The sequence below is a fragment of the Watersipora subatra genome, chromosome 11 (genome assembly GCF_963576615.1).
Source record: "Watersipora subatra chromosome 11, tzWatSuba1.1, whole genome shotgun sequence".
In the NCBI taxonomy this organism is placed as follows: domain Eukaryota; kingdom Metazoa; phylum Bryozoa; class Gymnolaemata; order Cheilostomatida; family Watersiporidae; genus Watersipora; species Watersipora subatra.
Genome location: NC_088718.1, coordinates 8547569 through 8565026, shown reverse-complemented (window position 1 = coordinate 8565026; position 17458 = coordinate 8547569). Strand labels below are relative to the sequence as shown.

Sequence of the window (17458 nt, the reverse complement as noted above, 5' to 3'; positions counted from 1 at the left end):
CATCGCAATCCAGTTTAAAAACAACTAAATAAAAATGATGAAAAATACAAACAAATGAGACTGCTATAAAATATCAACGAGATTAGAAATAAACTCTGTATTACTAGCATCAAAGTATTCTTTACTGTCTAAATTTAGCTGAAGTCTCTCTCATTCAGTTAGTTCTGCTTAAAAAAGTTAACTGTTAACCAAACTTTTTATCCGGCTACTAGTTTAACGATAGACTGATACTAAAAACATCATAAAAAACTGTTTAGCTATAGAAACATTATTTTGGTAAAACTGCCATCTAAGTTTGCTTCTAAAGTGCCCAAACAAATAACAAGGGAAAATAGTTCTTTTATAGTAGAGCACTTGAAACCTGGTTTCACAAATTGTTACAGACTTATTGGCAGCTATCAGCGGGACAATCACTTTATCTCTTCAAAGTCAGAAAGCCGCACTCTGTGGCTCTAAGACACTATGCAGTTTTTTGCTTGTTGCATGGCAACTACTAAAAGTAACTAAATGATTATTCTAGCTGTATTTTCCACAAAATTTTCTAAAAGGTACACCTTATTTAAAACTCATATCGCCAAATTGAATGGTTTTGTACTTTTCTAAAATCGGTAATAAGCGGTTAAATTTGCATAAGATAGCAAGGTATAACATTTGGCTCAACCTTAATGTAAAACGCCCCAATAAATTTCAAAAGCTAATAAATGTGGTTCTTTTCTTTAAAACTGTAGTAGTGTGCAGGCAGATGAATACTGACTGGTATGCAATTACCCATGCCACTCAGAAGCAAAAAGCTTATACGAAAATTAATTTTGTGCCTCATTAAATAATCATATAAGCTAAGAAGGGAGTTCCCTTTACTCCTGCTCAGTTTGGTTCATACAAATCTGATTATACAACTTATTATTTTTCAGTATTATATTATTTGTTTCTTTTACTTGACAACTAGGTTAAAACAAGAAATACCAGAACTAAGGCTTTACAGTTCAGAAAAAGGTTTGCCCTACAATGGGAGAAACATAGTTCAATTAAATGAGTCTTGAATTCGGTTCAGACACGCGTAGTTGTAAAAAATTAAATACGCTAACTTCAGATGTATCAGCTGTTTAGTCGGTAGCATAACCTCTATAATCAGCTGTTTTTATGATCCCGGCAAAAGGTGAACTCGAACGTTGAAGTTTGAGAACTTTCCTATTTGGTCCATAATAGCTGAGGACATTATTAGACTAAGCCAATATTTGCCAATCATATTTTAACCAGCCAGTTAGTTTCAACTTAACCTATATCATTTGAAAACACTATTATTGAGTTACTTATGAGTTACTGCTAACATTATTATGTTAGCAGTTACTTCATATCTGGGCAAAATTTTAAACTTTTGGAGTGTTTAAAACAGTTTTTAATTTAAAATTACGTTTTTAGCAGCTGTAACACTGCAATGTTGTTAAATCTTTTTGCATTTATTTAATACTAAATCTATTATTTATTTGTAGATGCGATACTTTAAACATAAAATTTTCAAATCACCATCACACCGAACTTTTTAATTGCCTTATAAAGTTTAAAAACTATCTGTAGATCATTTCAATTTTTGGTCAAGGGTGCAGTTATCTTGCGCAATTACATATGTAAATTTTGAGTTATATAAAAAGCCAGGAACTATTTGGTGTTTTGTTAAACTTTGCAACAACTTTCATTATAGAGCAGGTGACATTCTCATTATGCTCAAAACATTTAAAAGGGATTCATGACAACAATGCCATTTTTTACATGATTAAGGTCATAATTTCAACATCACTCCTAAGGCTGTTTATCTAGTCATCGCTATGGACGCCGCTAGTAGGATTTCAATGTGCTGATGTTCATTTATGCCATCAAAACTAACAAACAACCTTTAAAGACAAAGTTACAAAAGCAGATCAACTTGTGTAACATGCATTATCAATTATGCAAATTTAAAAATGATAGAGCTCACCAAGGTGTCCTTCAATAACCCACAAAACATGAAATGTTAGGGCTATGACTATTTTCTCCTTTAACGGAATAAACGGATTATAAAATATGTTTAGATTATGAAAAAAATTATGACAAATAATGGCAAATATTTTGACTAATAATGAATGCCTCTGAGAATTTGTCTGGCTACATATCACATCATTTCAAATCTCACATCATTTACATTTGAATTTGTTTGGCTACAGACAAAATCTCAGTATTTGGTTGAGAGCTAACCATGGTTGGTCTTAACTTCAGCTAAGACCAACCATGGTTAGCTTGCAATTGCATTAGCTGTCATAAAGCTAAGGTGCAACCTGGATAAAATTAGATTATGGCACCTTACAGTGCCTCGCGTTGCGTGTTCGCAACTCGAGTTGTACAACTCGAGTTGCTGTTCAAAGAACTCGGCCTGAGTTTTTGACAAACTTTAGTTGTGTTACGCAAAACTAACCAGGGTTTCTAAAAAAAGCAAAGTGAGCAATTGAGGTGTCTCATTTACAGAACTGCATTGCGCATATTATATAAATTTAATAATTAATAATTAACAATAATTTAAGTATATATACATATTTAAATTATATATATTGGCGATATTTGCACATATTTATTTATATGAATATAAAGAGACAAAAACAATTGTAGAATGTAAAAAGCAAACTAGAAAACAATCTATGTGGGAGCCAGGCCACTTCTTTTTCAAATGAAAAAAAGAATTATCTTTTTAGAACCTGACAAGAAACTGAATGAACACCAAAAATAAACAAACGAAGAAATTATGTCAACGACGTTTAATGATGCACCAAAAGAATTCCATATAAAAATTTAGCTAGAGAAAATGAAATGATGAGTTGTTTAGAATGGCACCTTACAGTGCTTTGCGTTTCATGTACTCAAGCCGAGTTGTTGAACTCGAGTTGCTGTTGAAAGAACTCAGCATGGGCTTTTGATGAACTTGAGTTGTACAACTCGAGTTATATTTACAAACTCGAGTTGGTGAATATAACTCGAATTGTGAAACTCGAGTTGCAAACTCAGGACACTATAAGTCGCCATTAGCTCTGGTTTTACAGTACATACATACATAGTTTATTTTTTATTAGCTAACGGGTGCCTATTGATATATCATTGTTAATATAACCAGATCTACGGTTATGCTATCGTAATACCAATATATTGCACCTTACTTTTACAAACACGTGTTGCGTGTTCACAACTCGAGTTGTGTATAAGACATGTACAATTGGCTTAGAGAAACTTTACTTAATTACCGACCAGTTCTTCTAGTTTTATGAAATTAAATAGACTCATGCTTTGCGCTCCGTCTGTTCTTTTGAAAGCACCTTTATGCTAATTAATACCCTGGCAGTCCAGTGGGCTACGAAAGATTGTCAGGTGGCTTGAAAAAACACTGAGAGTTATCGTGTGTGTTTCTATTAAAACTGGGTGCACATTTTTCATAGCGACTGCAAAATGCCAAAATGAAGATTTTTGTATTTATCATCAGACTAATTTTCAAAATTTTACAGGTTGAATGACTTCAGTTTGTATCAAAGTCTAAGTCATTCAACCTTTTATTATGCTTGGTTACCTTTCAGTTTTCTTGAAGACTTTCTGCAAGAAAAAACTCAGCTTAGACTTAGAGTTGTCTGATCGTGTCCCTATTATTTTTATGAGACCAAAAAGCCGAAGCCATATAACTTTCATAGCTGTTCTGTGAAAACCATCTATTACAGAGTATGCATTGCTTTCTTTTTCTGCATCTTTAAATACTTGCTTAAGTGTTGTTTTAAGATGAATGTATGTTATTGCAAAGAGCTTAAAAGTTGGTCATATTCATACTGGCTAAGTCATCTTGATAGGCACATCTGTTTAGCAAAGGGTTTAAAATATTTTCCCTAGTGACTATGAGCAATGCAAATATATTTTACTGACATACAGGCACATTGAGTTAGGTCAAGGTAAGTTATGAGTAAATATTTAACTTAGAAAATTGCACAAAAGTTTAAATAAAGCAAAAAACCCAGTTACACAATGGTTAAGTTGAGTAATTGATATAGATGTTTGTGAAATCAGTGCGTTTTGCTAATAGCTTCTCACATATTATCACAGGAAGTCATGTGTTACAACCTAAAGACACTGACAAAATCTAGCAAAACGCTAGAAAACAAAGAGAATCACATTTAATTACATAATTATGGCAAAAGCCTAAATATTGTACAGCAAATGAGTGTAACTTATGCAATAATGTATAACAAACAAATTTAACCCACAGACCTTTCCAGCAAATCCATGAATAGAAACAACAATTTACCCCTTCCTGTACAGTGTAGTTATTTATAGCGTTGCATGGAATTTGAAATATTCCAATAAAAATATTAAAAATGTAATACATTTGAAAGTGTAAAGCTCTTTAAATAAAAGTTTAAAATAGAAGATATAAAATTTTTATTATTATTTGCTTAAATGGAGAGATCAAAGGCAAAGTAGTGAAAAAGTTTTGCTACTCTCTTTGGAATATTTAGGAGAGGTTGAAGAGATAAATGAATCTGTCACATCGCTGCTCTCTGTACTGTTACTGCTTTCAGTTCTATCTCTGTCAGAATCGCCGACTAACTTAGATGATACTTGGTTCTCAACTCCTTTCTCGTGTGGTTTTCGACTGAATGAAGATTTCCTCCGCACCTGACAGCCTTTAAAAAGTTGTGCCCAAGCGGCCTGTACTTTTGGTTCCCGAATGTGATGGAATACAAATATCAAGAAGCCTTGGAAAGCATTTAAAATGCAGAATAGAAACTGAAACAGTTGTGAAGCATCTCTGATAATCGAGAGAAATCCAAACACCCAAGTGAGACCTAAAATTGAACAAAAACTGTATCACATTTCTGCAGATTATGTGTTCATAATTTTTAGAACCTTGAAAACTAAAGTTGGCTTAAATCACAATGTTAGCCCCAATCAAGGTTGCTAACATATGTGTCAAGTTTTTCTTCAATTAATTATATTAAAATCATATTAGTTAGATACATCATATTTCATATTTCACAGTATGTGCTTAGAGCGGGTGTAAGCAGGTGTCAGCAAGTGTTGTTTCTTACATGAAATTTTGCAATGTTAGCCAGGCATTGAACAATTTATTTACATTACTCAAGTTTTATGTAAGAATTTAAATTATTAAAGTAATATTAACTGTTACATTTTTGTTAAATTTTTAACACACAACTGAGGTAGGCAGGAGAAAGACAGGAATAAATTGGTGCTATAAGTACAAAGATACTTCCGTTGGAATTATGTAAATATGAAATATACACAGTTTGTTTTTTTTGTTTTATGGTAAGTACTTTTTCCTTTAATTACTCAAATTGCTTGTGTTTATTGCCGCTTACCTCTAACATTCGCTCATTTATTTTTTCATCACAAAAACTTACTCAACAGCATGATAGAATATTTTAAGATATTATTTTAAAATAGATGTTCATGCTGCATCATAATTTCTGTTTCGTTAAATTTTATGGAAAGCACTGCTTTCTTTTTTACCGAGACTTTCACCGACACTTGTCGTTTTATGGTCTACAGATTTAAAATTAAAAAGTTCCCTACTAATCCAACTTTGTAGAACTAAACTGTGCAGGCTTGCGCTGACTTGATTTATGAAGGAAACATCAGATATTGTATATTAAAAATTCTTCAACTTTTCTCAATTTTTGTATTACACATTAAAAATGTAGGGATTTCAAGGTGATTGTAATTCAAGTTTCAACTTTACTGTTATTTAAATTTTTATTTATTATTATTAAACTCATTTAAATTTACTAACAAACAAATATTGCAATTTTACTTCTACTTAATTACCAAAGTATCAAAGTAAATAATAAAAGTTACAAACTGTATAAATTTTGACCACATGGTAAGGGCCTTTAACAAATCGGTTAAAGAACACGTGTTTTTAGCTGTCATAATATTTTTAGTTCAGCCGGTTTTTATACAAAAACAACTCAGGACAATAATTTCATAGCTCTAATTTTCAATACAAATGAAGTATGCTGTAAAACTTGAAACTAACTGATTTTAGACTGTTCACAACTGAATATACTTTAAAGGTACTTAATTTGTGTTGAAACTTTTGTACTTTGAAGATTTTTTAATTAAATTTAAACCATAACTGTCACGAACAACTTTTATCGTATTTACTAGGTAAATTAGACACGCTGATTCCGATTTTGTACTCAAAATAAAGATTAGTCCACTAACCTTCAAAGACATTTAGGCTTTTTTAAAGCGTTTCAATATCCGTTTCAAAAACAACACAATCGGCATTACAAGCTCCGCCCATAAATATGTGACGAAACCTAGCTTTTTCAGAAACGGAAGTTAGGAATGTTTAGTCCGATTTAGAATAATAGAGATGGGTGTCTTAAAACCCATTATTATCTAAATCCAGCCTGTAAAATAGTTTCAATTTTTTATGAAAGGGATATAAACTATTTAAAATTGCTCGCAGCTTGTTACATGACGTTTAAATGGGCTGGACGCCGAGAAAAATGAGCTCAAAAAGCGCGGTTTTATTACGAGCTAGCGTTGTTATTGCGCTTTTTAAATATGCAATGCTAAATAGCTTATCTACCTTTCAGAAAAGACTGATATTATTTTTAAGGCTGAATTTAGATATTAATGAATTTTAAAACACCCATCTCTATTATTCTAAATCGGTCTAAACATACCTACGTAACTTCTGTTCCTAAAAAGCTAGGTTACGTCAAGTATTTATGGGCGGAGCTTGTTATGCCGATCGTGTTGTTTTCGAGACCGATATTAAAACGCTATAAAAAGTTCTTCATTACTCTGAAAGTTAGTGGCCTAATCTTTATTTTAATTACAAAATCGGAATCAGCATGTCTGATTTACCTAGCAAATATGATAAAAGTTGTTTGTGGCAGTTATGGTTTAAAGTTACACAGGGTTTTACCATACTAGAGGTTAATTTGGAATTCTGATGCATATGCTAGGCATCACGCATTAACAATTTCAAGTGACCATTTTTTCATCAAAATATGCTTTACTTCTCTCAGACAGCTACACAATTTTGTCGATGATCATTATCTATATTACAACATGATAAATGAGGTCAGCACTTGAATGCTGTGGAGATCTAACTAATCAGTATTGCATCATTTCTACATCCTTTGTTTGCTCAGTAGCAGACTTTTTTATTGACAAACTCTTCTAAAAACCAGCTATTACACTTCGGAAAAACCAGTTCTATCAACGACTCACCTAATACTATAAATATAGCTACAGAAGCCTTGAGATGGAGGATGGCTGTTGGTCTATTAGTGACAGACAAGGCCGACATCCTTTTCCTAGAGGATACAAATCCCACAAGGACTCGCACAAAGAGCAATGTTGATGATGAGAACAGCTCCAATAGGAATAAAAACGGCGTAGTATATCATGTCCATTTTCAACCAGCACCTAAAATACGGATGTTATCATCAGAATCGATTATCCCCAACTTGAAATCATCAACTTGTTTTTAAAAAGACATAATGAATACCTTAGCTAATGAGGTTAAATGCTTGTTCAAAAAGACAGCACAGCTAGGAAGTAGTGAATGCATTATAGTAAAAGGGCACTGGCACTTGTTTACATCCATATTGAAGACAACACTTCCTGACTTCTTCTCTTCAACTGCACACTCTCACAAATTTGTTTATTGCGGATATAATATAGTCTCCAAACCATTGAGTAAAACTGTATAATTTGTTATGTATCATAGTTCAATGATACAATCAGATCTCTGTCTCTGATTGACTTTACTACTGATCCTCTTTCCTTCTTCACCGGGGGTTTCTTACATGTACATACGATAAAAATGGCAGATTCTAGCTGATTCGGCTGATACGGCTGATTTGGCAGATGTTAGATATTCCAGCATATAAGTCACAGCAATTATTGAACATTAACTAACAAATAAAAAGCCTAACTACAACGCCAAAAGATATGACTAACTAAAATCCTGGACATTAGTTATAAAGATTTGCCAAACCAAAATCAGTGTTTTATCTATTGTCCCATGACCCAACGAGCGGGAGCGAAGTTTGAGAGTTTTTATGATAAATGCATGCGCACACAACTTACGAAAATTATTCATCAACAAAGTCGCAAACCCTTGTTTCGAAATCTCATCAACAAATTTAACCATCGTTTCGTAGAGTCGTTAAAGTATAATAACGATACAAAACACATATAAACCTATTTAAATATGTTACCAAGTCTTTGTAAATTGTTGACAGCCTCTTAAATCTTACCTATCTGAATGGATTATACACAAATAGACAGATTTATTTGGCCAAAAATTGGCACAAAATGCTTGAAAAGTTGGGTTTAATGAAAGTTAAGACCGGCTTACGATATGCCAATAAAGCCGTGCGACAGATAGTAGAATTACTTAGCAGTGCGTATTTCACGAGAAAACCGTGCTAATTTTACCAGTCTATGGCCTTGTTTACTTGTAATCAAATTTATTCGAAGGTTTCTGTAATAAACGTAGACCGTTTGAGGCATAGACCGATTTACAGGTACGAAAGTGTGGTACACAGTTTATCAGCCTATGTTTTTTTGTCCAATCACCAAGTGTTTCATTGAATTATTTAAAAAGTTAGCCGAAATTCTTTACAAATTATGTACAAGCTAGAGCCAAACTACAATGCCCCTTTATGACGAGACATTCCTCTCGATCTAGCATAGGGTTTGACAGTACACAAGAGTCAAGTTCCTACCATGGCTAAAGCTGTCATTGATATAGGCCACACCAAAATGACCGCTCAAATATCGTTTGTTGCTCTCTATCGAGTTCGAGACATCAATGACTTACTTGTTAACAACTTCGCTAGGGAGCGCATCACTTGATAAGATATCAATGACCAAATCTTACAACGCAAAAGAGAAGAGACTAGACTGCGCGACCTTTAACAGATACTGTATACTTATAACAGATATTGTAATATCAACAATTAACCAATTACTCATATACCTGGTTTCAACCCAACTTTACCTCCAAAATAAATTGTTAGTTGCACCTTTTTAGAGTCGTGCTCCCTCAAATTTATCTTATATCATCTCAACTAAGTCTCATTTACACTACACTCTGTCAATTCCTGCTGAGAACTACTTTTTCAACAGCCAACAGTACCCTTTCTTTTTTCCATTATTACTTTGGTCATGGGCTGTATGACAGTGGAATTTCTAGTAGCTATTATTTTCTCACATGCAAATAAGAAACCACTAGATACTCATAGGTCTGTTCTACCTAGAAAGTAATAGTCACCAACTGTGACGGAAGATACAATCAAGGTCACTGTCACTATAAGTGCTGGACCAAGAACTGCAGGAATAGTAACCTTTCGCATAAATCTTGGGATGTAGACACCGATGACTTTCACAAACCTAGTCCAACAAAGCACTGTTAACATAGTTAATGCTTTATATGGTAGAATTAGGTAAAAATTTAACTACTAAATGAATACTAAAATGAACTACTAGATGAATGCCTGGATAATACAAAAGTCTTTGCACAAAAACTTATTCTAATTTAACATATACAAAATTTACCATTCTACCTTTTAAACTTCATATCAAGAGAAGTGTTTTTGTGCAACTCAAATAAATTAAGAAAAAAATAAACAATGACTACAGGATGTGTGTAAAAAAAGGTTACTGTGGTAACAGAAGCTCGTTGTATTTAAAGTTGGGAAACCAAATATGCACATGGTTTTCAAAACTTAGCCAAAAATACTCTTAACACTTGTTGAAAAATGATAGTTTGCTTGAGTCTGGGGTCTATACACAAGTTTAAATGAGCAATTATTTCATTATATATATATACATTATATATATATAAATATGTAATTTCATTAACAATATATTGTATTTCATATATATATAATTGACATAATTTCAAAGTATCAATAACATGACAAAAAATAAAAAGGCTTCATGTTTCGGATGCAATAATCATACATAAGTGAAAGACAGAAGATCATGTACAGTGCACCCTCGAGATACGATTACCCTAATATACGATTTTTTCACCTTACAAAGTCAAACGTGATATCTTCACCTCACCATACAAATTTTATTTCACCATACGATTTTGAAAAAAGTTTCGCCCGAGTTAAAATTTGGCGGTCCGTGTGCTCATAACGCAAGTCGAAATAAAAAAAAACACAGAAATATAGTTTGCCGAAAACATTTTCAGAACGTTTAGAAAAGACACGATGATCGACTTCTCTCATGTCAGCATTCCGCGTAGAAAATTTTGTGTAAAATACACAAGCGAGAGCAAATATTCATTTGTAGCGTTATTATATATTTTACTATAAACCTTTAAGTCAGAATACATATATAACTACAAGTATCTACATTTAATTCGTTAGCTCTAGAATCTGAGACCGATACAAACGTTACAGAACAAAGGAAAAATGATATCTATGTCAACAGAGTTAGATGTCGTAAATAAGAAGGCACCCGTATTATTAACATTGTCAAGGAATATGATCACAACCAATCAGCATTTGCAATTATTATCAAAACAAGAACTCCATTAAAGCAAGTACAAAAAAGAGCTTCCGACTGAAGATTTGAAAGAGCTAGGTCATGCACACGATCAGCATTCAAAAGGAGCAACCATTTAGTAAAGGCTAGGAAGTAGAAGATACAGAAAACCCCACATTGGCCAAAATATTTCAAGTGTTTAATTTACTCGTGTGGACTGGTACATTAAAACACTGCACGTATAATACATATTATTTATCTCTTATGTGGCATGTTTTTCATATTTTATTCATTTTATTTGTCTCCTTTTGCTTTTATGTTTTATTTTTTTGCTCAACCATGTCCTTGCAGGTAGGCTTGTTATCTCCTACAAAAATATCATTCATCGTATATATGTAACTCATATAACTAGCTACTCAAGATAGTGGACGCATTTACATTTCTTTCTGAAACTTGTTAAAGCTCTTTCCTCTAGGGTATAAATACGTACAAACTTTGTACGCAGGGTTATATTGATTCTTGTGCACATTTCATACAAGAAAAACAACTGTAGCACCTTCTCTGGATCCTTCTACAAGCTTTAGCTACATGTAGCAAGCAGTTTTTTGCATTGCACCAGCATTTTTTCTTTTAAACCAGAAGAAAAATTGGACAGGATTAGACAACCTTTTTTAGCCTGCTTAAAATTTCAATTTGTTACGTATTAAATTAATCTTCAAGTGTACAGCAACATATTTAGCATCGATACGTTTTTGCCTCCTCTCTGCTTTATTTGCTACAATGTATCAGCTAAAGTCATGTTACGCCAAAGGTATGTACGTCCTGTGTAGTAAATAAAATTTCAGTTTTCTTTCTGGTTGCCATTGAATGGTCAGGTGCGTGAGAGGCTGCTTTTGATAACTGCATTGCTCAACCTTTCTTAATGAATTCTGGTTGGAAATGGTTTCAACCAGGCAAGCTAAATTTTATGAGGAAAGTGGAGACAGAAATTTATGAAGGATCAAATTTTGTGATAACAGTTGAAATTCATTAAAATAGTTCAAAATACATACTAAAACTTGGTTATAAGGGTGAGTTTGGCAAGATAAACTTAATTGAAGTGAATTCAATGTTTATGTTATGCGTACCTTTTGAAAGTAAGAACTTGTTACCTTCCGACCTGCATGTGGTACACAGATTACAATTTTACAGTATTGCAGATTATAATCACTAGGTGCACTTAATACAATGCAGCTACTACAGTAGGTAACTATAGTTACTAAAGTTAACATATATTTTTTTAATAATTTTCAATATGTACAGCATTTTTATAAAATATTGGATGATTTTTACCTTTTTTTCATTGTATAATTACAATGGTTTCTATACCTGGACATACAATTGTTTTGCCATATGATGCCAGCCTTAGAATGAATTAACATCATATCTCGAGGGTGCACTGTACTCATGTTGATTATTGGTTTTATAAAATCATTGTGATCTACCATCAAAATGCTTTCGCAAACTAGGCATTATGCATTTACTCACTTGAGATACTGGAGGACTCCTTGCTCACACATCCAAGCAAACACTGACAATAGCAAGTATTGAATGCATACAGACACTACAGTGCACGGTATCTTGTGCTTAGTCAACTGGCCCCCGATGAGAAACGATATATTCAGTCCCAATATAGAAATAGAAAGGCAGACCAGAACTTTTTGAGAGTTTGTTTTCCGAAGTGTCTTGTAAAATATAACAAACTTTTAAACAAGGAATTTTTTCTATAGAGCAGTAATTATATTTTAATAACAATTCAAGACAAATAACAACAATGTATTGTAAACTATGCCAACTCTGACAAATGGTAGAGCAAATTTTCTTGATGAGAATTGCTAACTGGTTTGTTCAAACAAAGCTTATGAGCAATTTTTTAAAACCATACAATATATTTTGATCACGTTTTAGAATTACTACCTTGTTTTTATTTATTTCGATAGACATACTTGAACAGGATGAAGGTTGAGATGATGCAGAAAAGGCAGATATTGGATGTGACTAGGCCTACGATAGTTACAGCTGTCAAGGTATCTTGATATATTTGAATGGAAGGATGGCTCGTATTGACTGCCACATGAGTTTGCTGAAATAAAGATAGCGTCTTTAGAGCAAATGTAGAGAAACAATTTTTCTGGAGGCAGTTGTTCGGCTACCTTGTTTGTGTAACTAACTTATCCACTAAAGGTGGAACTAAAAACACATAAGAAAAACAAAAAGATTAAATCACCAAAGAAAATTATAAAAGATTCATAGTGTTCAGCTACATATCAAAATTTGTCAAGCAAAAATGAAAAAAAAACTACATCGAAATGTTGCTTCCTATTTCAACTTACGAATATAGCTGAGAAATAAGCCAGGTGATCACAGACACAGGTGATACTGGTTTGGTTGAATTTCTTTAGATAACACCCAACGGTTGACCATTCAGAATTTTCCGGTTTCCAGTATCCACAGGCCAAAGTACCAGCTGTAGAATTGAAGTCCTCTGCATTTAAATATACACATTTAATATTCAGGCTGAGTTGAGATCACTGTGAGACAACCTGCACTTTTGGCCAGCAAACAAATGCTACACTAAACAGACAAATGATTCATAAGTTAAATTTTTATTTTTGTATTTTTGTTTGGTGAAAAAATATATTAATGCTTGCTAGTGATTTTGAGGTTTAAATCACTAACTGTGCTGTTCTGTGCTGTTCTATCAATCAGTACTGTTCTGCAGCACTGACTGGTTCTAATAGAGCCCTTTTTATGTAAATAGTTTAATATTTTAGCCAATTTTTAACATCCGATGAGGATATTTATTTTTTACTCCTTTTGTCGCTTCAAGAATATCAACTTTCTTCATCCAAAAAACACCAGCAATTGCTGTAGCAAAAGTGTATTAGTTATAAGGCTGACACCAGTTTCTTTATTACCTTCAAAAATATTGGCTAAATCCATGTTTAAGCAGTTACTTTACTATATTTTCAATCTTTGTTCCGTCTTACTGAAACTACATGGGATTTTTTTGTTTCAATATGTTAACTAGATGAGCGCGTATACAAAGTTTGAGTCACATCAGTGATAACTCACTTGCACACAGATACATCTAAATACATAAATATGACTAACCTTTGCTAATTTTAGACAAGTTTAACAGCCATGAAAGCACAAGTGGCAGTCCAGGAAACTCAACTTAAAATACCCACTACAGTACTTACCCCATAAAGGTAGATAATTCTGACTAAACCAGGAATTTATCTCAGTTTCATTGCATCTCCATTTAGTTCAGCGATTGTAGCAGAGAGTATCCGTTCTGCTGATTTCACTCCTGTTCTCACAGCTTTATGAAGTTTATCATCTTTGTATGTCACAAATGCCCTTCTCTTGTCATCTCTTAATTTTCCTAGTATATACAAAAATATTTAGGTAAGCCAGCATTAAGGTAAGTTATAGCCAAGTCCATGAATATGCAGGGTGTTTAGTAAGTCCTCATTATATTTAAGTAATTTTGAGGGCCAACAGTGATAATCTAAGTTAATCGTTAGCTATAAAGGTCAATCAACAGCTATCTAGGTCAATAAGTACTTAGGCCAATTATTTACTATCTAGGTCACTTTGTAGCTATATAAGTCAATTTGTAAATGGCTAGGTATATTCGTCAAATCTAGGTGGTATTTAGGTCAATTACTAACTACTTAGGTTAATTACTAACAATTAATGTTAATCAGTAGCTATTTAAGTCAAGCATTAGTTATCCATCTAAGTGAAACATCAAAGACAAATCATCAACAACCAAACTCCTTTTACATAAATAAACTTATCATAAATAAAATTTAGTAATCAAAGTTACAATTTGCTGCAGTCATCAGAACTTAACTGTATCAAAAAATAAAATGTTGGAATAATAATGAAAAGTAGATTAAAATTACAGTACTTTAATATTTCTTGCAAACAAAAAACTGAAATTAGCCACATAATTTTTCAAATCGAAATAAATACAAAAATATAGGGTATCAAACCTTACTGGTGGTCTATCAATGTCTATCAGCTCAGAGCTATGAGAAAAACTCAGTACAATTGACAGTATACATGTTGGTGAGTTGGAAATTACGTAGACCTTCTGACATTAGACTAGCTAAGGCTTCGCCAACCTTCAAACCCTAGGTATCTTTGTATTTGGCATAGTTTATTCTCTCTGGAGTGATATCCTCAGTAAATGAGACAACTCCAATGAGAGAGTCATTTGTAGACAACTGGAAATATGCATGATGATGTCAGCAGATAATTTTGTGATTTGTAACAATGTAGCTTAGTTTTCATTATTTTCTCAACACCATAAATGTTTATGTTATGTTGTTATTTATTTAATATATGTTATGTTGTTTTAGACTTTCCAATTTGAACACGTGCAATGTAAGCTGCTCAAATGAATTTAAACTGCAAACATACAATGAACTATGATGTGATGCTGCTGAAAAAAACTGGGCAGTTAAAAGCGGCATCTCACTAAAAAATCATGGTTGAAAAAAAAATGGTGATCACCTACTGAAATGGTGACCATGTATTCCGCAGCTGATCAGTATTTAAACCGTTTTACCTAAAAACCTAAAACCTATAAGATTTTGAAGTTATCCAATATTCAATCTATATCAATGACTTGACTAACATGTAGGCTAAAACTGACATTCCCTAAAACAATAAATTATTATATAATCTCTCAACCAAATATTACATTACCTAATTATTATGATAATGTATTTCAGTAAGTTGTCATTCTCGTTTTGATTTAACCTTTTATATTTTCCAAATCTGTACTTAAGATAAATTTTCTAGCAACTTCTAAAACTAGTACTTTGCTTTTGTTTATCCTTCTCAAACATGGACTTACCTTAGACGTAATGTTTGGTTGGGTTGTTTTAAATATGTCACTACTTTCTGACTAGTCAGGCAAGTTTACTGGTAGGGGTTTGTGAATAAGACCATAGAATATTGATATTATTCTAAAAGTATTAAAAGTATTTAGCAGCAGGCAACGCCAACACTTTTCACAAAATATAACTTGTTCTTTCAGTCCAAAGTATATAAATTATTATCAAAAGCACCAATTTACTAATGAATAATAAAAGAACACTCCATAAAATAAGTATAGAGTGAATTACACTATAAAATATAAAGGACGATAGGTTTTTGAAGTTATCACTTAAAGAAATCCGACGTACATGTATATCTGCTTGAAACTAACTGGTCGTAAATTAACTAACAGCCAAGTATTCATTTTATTTTATATTATAAAATTGATTGTACGTAGCCTTCAGCTCCTGCTAGTTTAAAAAAACAGTCTATCATCTCACCATGTTGCACTCCGGTAGTAAATAGAGTACCACTTGCTGATAGGAAAAACTGCACCATTGAAATTGACAGCAGCTGAAAGCTAAAATTATTCTTTAAACTATTTATAGTCTTAGCTCCATACTTCATGTTGAGCACTCCTTTGGCTTTATTTAAATAGTTATCCTTGATATAATTGATTATTTTAGCAATATATGTACATTATATATATACAGTTTTTATATATCTATATTTCAGTGCTTGTCTTTTTGGCTTTGCGCGCACTTTATGTCCAATTAAAGTCGAGCAATTAAAACTCCAAATTGCAGAGGACTTGATATCGGAAACTCTGATTCACAAGGTGAAAGCTAACCCACACTGTACAGAAGATACAATAGATTCATTGGACAGATAGTCATCATCTCGGTTAAAATACGGATTGCAACTCTGTGTTACGTGCAAAGTCATTAAGGCATTCTTTCATGGCTCTTATCAGAAAGTTTAGGCATAATTATACTAGCTTACTCAAATTAGCCAATGGCAACTACATTACTTGCCACTGTTTATAAGCTGTTGTTTAACACCCGTGCAATGCCAGATTTTTGACTAGTATAGTATATTCTTTAGTTTTAGGATGAATCTGGTTTAAAATAATATGCCAAACATGTGGCAGAAAGGGAATAGTTCTTGATAACAAAATTAAATTGCTGGTAGTAAAATCAGGCCATAATTAGTATCAAGCCGTAGTTGGTGTATTTTCGCAGCCAAATTTTCATTGACTAACAGCTTTGAATAAAAAATATTGAAATACGTAAAATAATAAAATATTTAAGATTGATAGGTTAAAACTGAAGCTAGCATAGTTCAAAACTAAATATGAAATATACATTTTTAAAAGCATAAGTTAACCTACGCGTAATGTAAACATCTAGGCCCACAAAAATCTTTGCGAAATTTTGGTAAATAGAAAGTCTGTGGATAGTAAATGGGTAGATATGTAGATAGTAGACACCTAGATAGTAAAAAGGCAGATACTTAGATATCATCACAATATCTTGCATCATGTTTTAGAACTAGCCAAAAGTTTCTCATTTAAAACTGCTCTCATGTGCAACCTTAACAATTAAATTATTAGTTTACTATTGCATATGATTATTTATTTAATCTCTTTTTATTCTGGTGACAAAACATTACAAACAACAGTGTATAGCCTTAGAATATCCTTAAACTTATTATAAATTAGCCTAATCTTTTCAGTAATAACGGAAACCTTTGTAACTATGACCTGCTGTGTGACCTGCTGTGTAACCTGCTGTGTAACTTGCTGGGAGTAAGTGACTAAGGCTATAAATTATGTATAAAAATAAAAGAGACAAATGTGTATATATATTATTTAAACTACATGAATAAATTTAAAGCTATAATAGAATACATCTACATTTGGGGGTGTTCACGAATAATTATGGAACATTTAGAGTTATTTGATGCTAACTACACACCAATATTTTTTCCCATTATAAAATTATTTAAATCTATTGATGCAGGAATTGTTTGGCTTTCT

General features: G+C 32.5%; 1 long non-coding RNA gene across 1 annotated transcript; it reads right to left on the bottom strand.

Annotated features, from left to right (window-relative positions):
* Positions 1-3898: 3898 nt before the first annotated feature.
* On the bottom strand, positions 3899-7367 carry LOC137408195 (uncharacterized). Its single transcript, XR_010980050.1, has 2 exons — positions 7267-7367; positions 3899-4847 (listed from the first exon to the last, which is right to left on the bottom strand). It is a non-coding gene; the product is annotated as an uncharacterized lncRNA (long non-coding RNA).
* Between the last annotated feature and the right edge of the window lie 10091 nt (positions 7368-17458).